Raw genomic sequence first — 8,532 nt, forward strand, 5'->3', positions numbered from 1 at the left:
ATTTATTTGAGGGGGCCAGCCAGCAGCACAGTGGTTAAGTTCGCATGTTCCACTTCGGCAGCCCGGGGTTCGCCAATTCCCATCCTGGGTGCGGACCTCTGCACCGCTTGGCAAGCCATGCTGCGGCAGGCGTCCCACATATAAAGTAGAGGAAGATGGGCATGGATGTTAGCTCAGGGCCAGTCTTCCTCAGCAAAAAAAAAGGAGGATTGGCAGCAGATGTTAGCTCAGGGCTAATCTTCCTCAAAAAAAAAAAAAAAGATTTATTTGAATCCAGAGACCATTATTCTGTGTGTGCATGGGGGGGGGGGTGGGGGGGGGAGGAGAGGGACAACAGATTTGCCCTTCCAGAGCCTTCTCTTCTGGGCGCATTCTGCAATCCCTCCTCCTTCGTCCCCACCAGCCCTCATACAGCTGCCAGAGAGCTTTCCTGTAGATTTGATCAGATGACTTTTGCTGCTACACTTCAGTGTCCTCCTGTAGCTTCCAGGAGAAAGTCCTACTCCTTAGCCAGCACCCGAGGTCCTTCATGAGCTGGGACCGACCTTACTAACTTAATCCCCCCCACCCCCCACAAACCTGCCCTCTCAGCTCCAGCGCCCTGAACTGCAGCACTTCAGTGCTCCTCAGGGCTGCAAGCTCCCCACACCAGAGTGGGGATAATGATGCTTCCCACCAGGTGGTGGTGAGGGTGCAGTAACACCTGTGAGCGCTGACCCACAGCAGGACATCATGAATGTTCCCTGCCTTGCCTTTCTCAGCCCTTGGAAACATGCAAGGACAACACGACCTGCAAAGGCAAATTTATGTGGTGTAATGCTCCATACAGCGCAATCCCTGTGTAAACATTTCCAGACACAGGCAAATGTCATCAGGGGTGGTATTTTGCTCAAGCTGACACTGAGGGAAGTATTTCCTGTACTGTTTTTCTCCTGTGCCCGTGCTGAGCTCCAAGGTGACTCAAACACCATGTGGATGCTGAACTCCTTGAGGACACGGACAAGGTTGTGAACCTCTGGGTGTCCTCACAGGCCCAGCGCTGGGTCTTCAGTGGCATCTCCAAGAATGTTGGTTGGTCAAATTAATTATTGACTGGGTGCCTGAGAAGCCATAGGGACGGGCAGATCATTTCAGGGTATCATCATCTGAAACAGAAACGGGATTGTTTTAGGAGCTTATTGAAACCCAGGAGAAATCCAGTACTTTCTTCTTCCTGTTGCAGAAGCTGGCTGTTTAAAACCTCAGGGCATTAGATCAAGAAAGCCATGAGGCTGATCAATGGGCAGCTTGATGTGAGCCCTCTGGGCTGGTTGGGCTGACCATGCTCAGACGGGGAACTCGGCAGGACCCGCTCCCCAGGTTTTGAGCACCCAAGCCCTGGCCCACCCTCTCCTCCTGTTTCTCAGTTTAGTCTTCTTACTCTGAGGTTCAGAGAGGCAAAGCCTATGGGGTGTCTCCTGAGGTTCCAGAAACTCTCCAAAACAGACCGACCAGAATCACGGAACTCAGCGCCTTCCAGGAAGGGTTCCACCAGATCAGACGAGAAGTGGGGATTCTGTTTTCAGCCCAGACTCCAGCCCAGTCTCAGTCCCACCCCTCAGGGTTCCAGCTTCCCCCCATCCAATGTCACATGGAGCCTCCCTACTCTGAGTTTGCATGGTGTCACTTGTCCGATCAATACGCATTTGCCTATTCCTGTTTCATGACTTAGGTGCCTTTGGTATTGGTGGGTCTGCCCACATGCATTCTCATAATCTCAAGTCATCATACGCCCTTTGAACATTGTAAACATGTTGTATACAGATTATTCCTGCCTTTAGTCATCTCAGTACCTGTTATATGAAACGATCTGGTGACTTTGTATACTTCCTTTAGAACCACAGGAAAAACTGATTGCTATTATTCCCCTGAGAGATGGGGACTTTAAGGGACTTGTCCAAGGTCACCCTGCAAGATAGTGATGGGCAGGACCTCTGGCCCTTGTGTCAGCAGCTCTACCAGCGAGAGTTCTGTCCGTGCTCTGTAGTAGCCCCCACAGGGCTACATGCAAATATGTTGCTGCTGCAGCTGGTATAGCGGAAGCAGCTGCAGAGGCCTGCACACATGGGCAGGGGGTATGGCCAGGGGCGGCCAGCCAGGCAGGGAACTCTGGAGGGGGAGGCTGTTGAAGAATTGAGATTTCTGGGCCCTGGAAAGAGCTCCCCAGCTCCCAGATATCCTCTCTGCTGTCTAAAAGTTTCTTACACAGGAATGAACCTTGCAGTCCTGGTTGGGAGACCTGGGTGCAAATCCCAGCTTTGCTCCTATTGGCTGTGTGAACTTGGGCAGTGCACCTAGCCTCTCTGAGACTTTGTTTAATCATTTGTTAGATGGAGATTGAAATCATATCTATTTTATAGGGTTGTGAGGATAAAATTTTAAAATGCACATAATGGGCTTAGCACATTGCCTAGCTTATACCGCTCAACAAGTGGTTGATATTGTAAATGTGCAGATGGTGGGGTTGTTGTATTTTTTATGTTTTCTTTTTGCTTCTCTGGGTTTTTAGCAAATTAACATGCACTGCTTTTGAAGTACGGAAGATGATTTTTAACAATAAAAAGTGTTAGTAGCCAGACATATAGGAAAAGGAAGATATGATTTGAATTTATGCTAGGGCTTAAATAAATGAAAGCTGAACCTTTCCAGAGAGAAGGATGATAGAATCTGCTTTTATTGAGCACATACTATATGCCTGATACTCTGTGTGGTGGTTAAGTTCACACGGTCCGCTTTGGCAGCCCAGGTTTCACAGGTTCAGATCCTGGGTGTGGACTTAGCACCACTCGTCAAGCCACACTGTGGCAGTATCCCACATAAAATAGAGGAAGATTGGCACAGATGTTAGTTCAGCAACAATCTTCCTCAAGCAAAAAGAGGAAGACTGGGGGGCGGCCCCGTGGCTGAGTGATTAAGTTCACATGCTCTGCTTCAGTGACCCGGGGTTCACTGGTTCGCATCCTGGGAGTGGATCTACACACGGCTCATCAAGCCATGCTGTGGAGGCATCATACAAAATAGAGGAAGATTGGTACAGGTGTTAGCTCAGGGACAATGTTCCTCACACACATACACACACACACAAGTTAAATGAGTATAAAGGAGGGGAGATAAAAGCAGCGTGGGAATGGAAATATCCCAGAGCAAAGTTGCCCAGTTTCACAAATGTTCCGCTGGGTTCCGCCCCATCGCAGGAAGGTTAGCATCTGCAGCTGCAGTGATTCGTTTAATTGTCACTGTTTATTTTACAGCCTCTCTCTGCAAAGCCGCAAATGTGGGCAAGTCAGCCCCTATTGCTAGGTTTACAAACCAGCTCTCAGCCCCGTGGACTGCTGGGAGTGTGCACGCTGGGCGGCCTGCTGCATGACTTGCCCAGCCTCACACAGGATGCATTTGAAGCTGCATGAGTTTCTGCAGCGGCTCTTGGAGCCTCCTCTCTCTCCTCCGCCCTCTTCTATTCGTAGTCCCTTCATTGCATCTCAGGTGAAGGAACAGGTCCAGCGTTTTCTTTGTCAGTTAAATTCATTTAAGATGAGCTCCTTTCAGGTCAGGTACAATTGTTCCAGTTGCTCCTTGCATGAGATCGTGCAGTTGAGGGACTGCTGAAATCCAGAATTCACCTGGATTTTTACAAAGTCACGCTATGGACCAGCGGCATCTGTGGTCACTTTACAAATTTATGAATTTCCCTGAAACTCAGAACTGACCCATCTGGTTACAGGTATTGAATGGCGCAAGCTAGTTGTTCATGGTTTTGCCATCTTCTAATGAGGCCAAGTGACTGGGCCGGAATCACAGGGGCTCTGAGAGAAGGACGAAAGGCCAGGCCTTCTGACTCCCAGACCTGTGATGTCTCTCCCGAACCACTCGCTTCTATCCTGCCCCTTTCCTCCGCCAAAGACACAGAGAGAAGAGCGGGAAGAACAGGGTAATCCATGTGAGGAGAAGGCCCCTGAGCCTGCGGCTGATGCTGCTGAAGTCAGCAGGGCATAAGTGCAGGACCTAAGGGGTTAATTCACCATCCAGAGAGTTCTGTGGTCTGGCAGACCAGGGGAAGTAGCTGGCCTGTGGGCCCAGGAGGCAGGAAAGGGGCTTCAGAGAGAATGGATGTTAGCATGTCTGGGGGGGCTTGTGGCCCTTGGCCCTGAGATCTCAACCCTGACTGGACACTGAGATCACCTGGGAGCTTTAAATATGCTGATGCCCAGGCCCCTGCTCCGGGGAGTCAGAGGTAGCTAGTCCGAGGTAGGGTGGCTGAGCGTATTTTAAAAGCTCTTCTGATGATTCTAGTACACAGCCAGGCTCAAGAATCACACACTAGCCAGCAAGCTGCTGAAGGAGAGAAACCCTGGCCTTTTCATCTCTCTTCCCCAACATGGCAGCACTTTGCACATAGAAAGGCTGCACACAGGTGTGCTGAACTGAAAGCTGTAAGACCAATAACACTGAGTGATGGAAGGTGGCAGCCACTAAAAACTGGGCTGAAGAATATTTAGTGAAATGGAAGCAGTTTGAGTCTTAGTCTGTCAAAATAAAATAAATACACCTGTAAGGGAAAAGGAATGGGAGTTTAAACAGCAAGGGGTTAATGCTGGTTATCTTTGGAGTGGCTAAGTTATGGGTGAGGGCGCATTTGGTGCAGACTGTGTGAATTTATGTAATTCACACGTCATTCAACCTCTCTGTACCTCAGTCTCCTCATCTCTAAAACAGAGATAATAATAGAGCAAACCTACATGATAGTTTGTCAAAGAACAACTGAGGTAGACGTTTAGAAAAGGAAAGAAAATTTACTTGCAAAGAGTGCAGGAGAGTCAGACTTCAGAAATGGCTCTCCAAATATGCAAACATAACAGTAGTATTTAAGTAAGCAAACAAACAAATGTGCAAAATTACCAAGGCTACTGGAGTGGGGAGAATGGTGACATCCCTCCCCCCAAAAGGTATGTCCATGTCCTCACCCCTAGAACCTGTGAATGTGACCTTAATGGGAAAAAGGGTCTTTGCAGATGTACTCAATTTAAGGATCTCAAGATGAGATCATCCAGGTGGGCCCTACATCCAATGACAAGTGCCTTAGAAGAGACAGAAGAGGAGAAGACAACGGGGACAGAGGAGAAGGCCATGACGGGGACGGAGCCGTGAGTGATGCAGCCACAAGCCAGGAACACCTGGAGCCACCAGAAACTGGGAAAGGCAAGGAAGGATTCACTTGCGGAGACTTCAGAGGGAGCACGGCCCTGCTGACACCTTAATTTTGGACTTCTGGCCTCCAGAGCTGTGAGAAAATAAATTTCTGTTGTTTCAAGCCACAAAGTTTGTGGTCATTTGTTATGGCAACCAGAAAAATAATGTAGCTACCAAGTTTACATTAGTCTGCGCATTACGGAAAAACAACCACCTTCTCCCACGATTATTATGTTCACAAAGGTCACCACATCTTTAGACATCAGCAGAGCAAAAATCGGGGATAGAACTGTTTTTGTTAAAGAGTCTAGGTTCCCAGGAAATAATCGAGGTTTTGTTATTTGGGTACCACCATCAGTCATGGTTGAGACTGTTATTTTTTGTTTACTTCAGGATGCAACACATTTTGTGTTTTGTTTTTGTTTTTGTTTTGTTTCTCCTGACTGTGGTATAGGAAATGTTTCCTGACTTTGGAAACACAGCAAGGTTTTGCTTCTGTAGGTTGTCGTGAGATTCAGTAAGTTGATCGATGCAAAGGCACTGAGAACAATGCCTGGCACTTCTGAGCTTTCTGTGTCAGCTACAGCTCTTTCTTCTTTTTGTTTATGTGTTTATTTTAAATGTTCTGCAGTTTAGAGCATGCATAACCATTTCCCCCTAATTCACTGCTCATTTATTTTAAACATCACAGAGGCCAGTTGTGTGAGAAGAGCCACACAAAGCCGGACAAACAAGATATGTAGTGAAATATTCAGTAGGTTGATAGTGATGGGGGCTAAGGGAGAACAAAGCTGGGAAGGAGGATGGAAAATGCAGAGGGAGCTGCGATATCAGCCCACGGAAGGCCTTCCTGCTAGGTGACATTTGAGTAAACACCCAAGGGAGGGTGGCGAGGGAGGGAGTCAAGCAAGTGTCTAGGGAAACATTTGTTGAGCTCCCAAAGAAGCACAGCCTCCACGGGCAGGAGTGGGAGGGCTGACCCTCATCAGAATCCAACAGAAAGCGGCCTGAAGAATGACCACCTGGGTGGGGTTTTTATTTTGCAAAGAGAAATACAAAGTGTGCCCCTTGTGTGTTTATAAATGAAAACTGAGGATCATCATAAACGATCTTCAGTAAATACAAGACATGTAATTTCAAAATCATTGTCATACTTCATCTTTCTAAAGAATTATTTATATAAATTACAGATCATAGTGTAGAACAAGACCTTAGGAACCATTTGGTGTCAGAGTTTTCCAAATTTGCCAGAAAATAAGAATTCACTGGGGTGCTTGGTTTAAAGATACAGGTTGCAGTCTCGTTCCCCATCCAGGGAAGGGGCCTGGGAATCTGTGTGTTTAACGAGGGACCCGGGTGATGCTGGGACAGGCGGGCTTGGCAGGCGTGGGCAGGTCGATCCTTGTGTCTCACAAAGGAGGAAATGAGGCCCAGGGAGAGGGGATGACTTGCTCAAGGTAGAACTGATCAGTCAGGCAGAGCCAGAAATAACACTTAGATTTCCCAACTCCTCCAGGTCAAGGAAAGTTTTTTTGCACAGCTCAAAGATTGCTTACGATATTTGAATTCGGGATACAAGAAGACACAAGACATAAAAACAAAAACCAGAGCAGACACCTATAGGAGCAGCAAGCATGCCTGGGATGAATAAATTGCCCTAACTGATTCACAAAACTCAGCCCTGAGCTTGCTGGCAGCCAAGCCTGCAGGAAAATGGGTTGGATTATTCCATTCACAGGGTGCAATAAAATGATGCATAATAATTTCATTTGATAAGAAAAGCTTTTTCCTTTAACAAATGAATTTTAATCCCCCTGCCCCTCCAAATCTTCAGTCTCCTATTATGGCAATTACAAGAGAAAGGGGAAAATAAGGAGGGAGAAAATGGCAAAAGGCGAGATCCACCCTCCCCCAATCACAATTACTCCTTCCATGCAATTGCTCTCCCGAGGGCAGGCTGGCATTGCAACCCTCTCAAAAGGCCATGAATAACCATGCTTTCCAAGGGGCCCCAGGACAAACTTAAAAATGGATCTTTCTCTGATGCTCCTACCTTCTTCGTGGGAGTAGCGATGTGACCCGTGACAAGTCATAGGACCCTCTGGGCCTTTGTGGCCTCACCTGGAAAAGAGAAATAACAAAGCTGTAAGCTCCTGAAGCGGGTGGGCGGATGCCCCTCGCAGATGTGGCATCTGTGACTCACAGCCCTGAAAGTCCGGGCAGGAGCAGTTTGTTGGGGTTTGTGTGTGTGTGTGTACTGTGGGTGTGATGCGCACTCTGCCACACACGTGGGAACTCAGATACCACACTGCTCCCGAGTTGTGTGGCTGGGTGACCACATTTGTGACTGCCGCCGCTCAGGCAAAGCTGGCCTCTTAGGGAAAGAAGTTTCTCTTTCTGAGCCTGCTGTGTGGGCCTGCAAAGAGACACACAATTGCCTTTGTGTTTTGTTCTTCCTGCGTGGGGACAAAAGCCCTTTCAGTTGCTGTGGAATGTACAGAAAGTTCTGTGCCAAAGGGCTGCCGGGCCCTGGCCTGGATCCTGCAATCAGGGACCGGTCCTGGGAGCTGGCCGCTTCTCCCTGAAGCTCCCGAGGCCCTCCCTGGAGCTGGGGCAGCCTGCCAGGTATCTATGTGGAGGGCAAGTGCCAAGAGGGTCCCCCACCGCCTGCAGCCTGCGTCACTGCATGCACCCACAGTGGCCTGCAACACCCCATCCTAATTGTGGTCCTGAGATAGTGTGGACCTGTCGCGGGCAGGCATGGTGCCAGGTGCGGGGCTTTGTGGCCTCATTCAACCCTCCCAGCTCTTGAGGCTGCAGTGGCCTTACCTCCACTTTGCAGCCGAGGGGACTGGTCTTCAGAAGAGGGGCCAGGGAGGACAGTGCTGAGACAGAGGGCTAGGTCACTAAAAGGTGGGGGGAGGAAGGAACTCTCTCAGCTCAAAAGCAGGACAAAGGGCCTCAACCCATGGTGTTTACAGTTTTATCTGAAGTTTAAACAAAACTGAAAAATACAACCGACACTTTGGTGCGGGCAGGCAAATGAGCCCGCCACCCCGAAAACTAATAGTGGCACAAGTGGCCTTTTCTCCTTGCTATGTACACCCCTGGGTGTTTCCACCGTCACAGAGCCAGAAGCTTCACCACAGCAAAGCCTGTTGCCAAAATGCTGTAGGGCTGTGCTATTTCAGGAGGGCAGTTTTCCCAGGTTGCTATCATCTGCGTTTTCTAACCAGGGTTGGGCAATTCACAGGATGTGAAGCCAACCAGTGTTGAACGTCCCTCTAGTTTCAAAATGTAAATGAG

The 8,532-nt window shown here is 48.7% G+C and overlaps 1 long non-coding RNA gene across 1 annotated transcript; it reads right to left on the minus strand.

Annotated features, from left to right (window-relative positions):
• Positions 1-788: 788 nt before the first annotated feature.
• On the minus strand, positions 789-8,179 carry LOC102149628 (uncharacterized). Its single transcript, XR_288430.4, has 3 exons — positions 8,056-8,179; positions 7,280-7,347; positions 789-1,145 (listed from the first exon to the last, which is right to left on the minus strand). It is a non-coding gene; the product is annotated as an uncharacterized lncRNA (long non-coding RNA).
• Between the last annotated feature and the right edge of the window lie 353 nt (positions 8,180-8,532).

Source organism: Equus caballus, chromosome 15 (assembly GCF_041296265.1).
Source record: "Equus caballus isolate H_3958 breed thoroughbred chromosome 15, TB-T2T, whole genome shotgun sequence".
In the NCBI taxonomy this organism is placed as follows: Eukaryota; Metazoa; Chordata; class Mammalia; order Perissodactyla; family Equidae; genus Equus; species Equus caballus.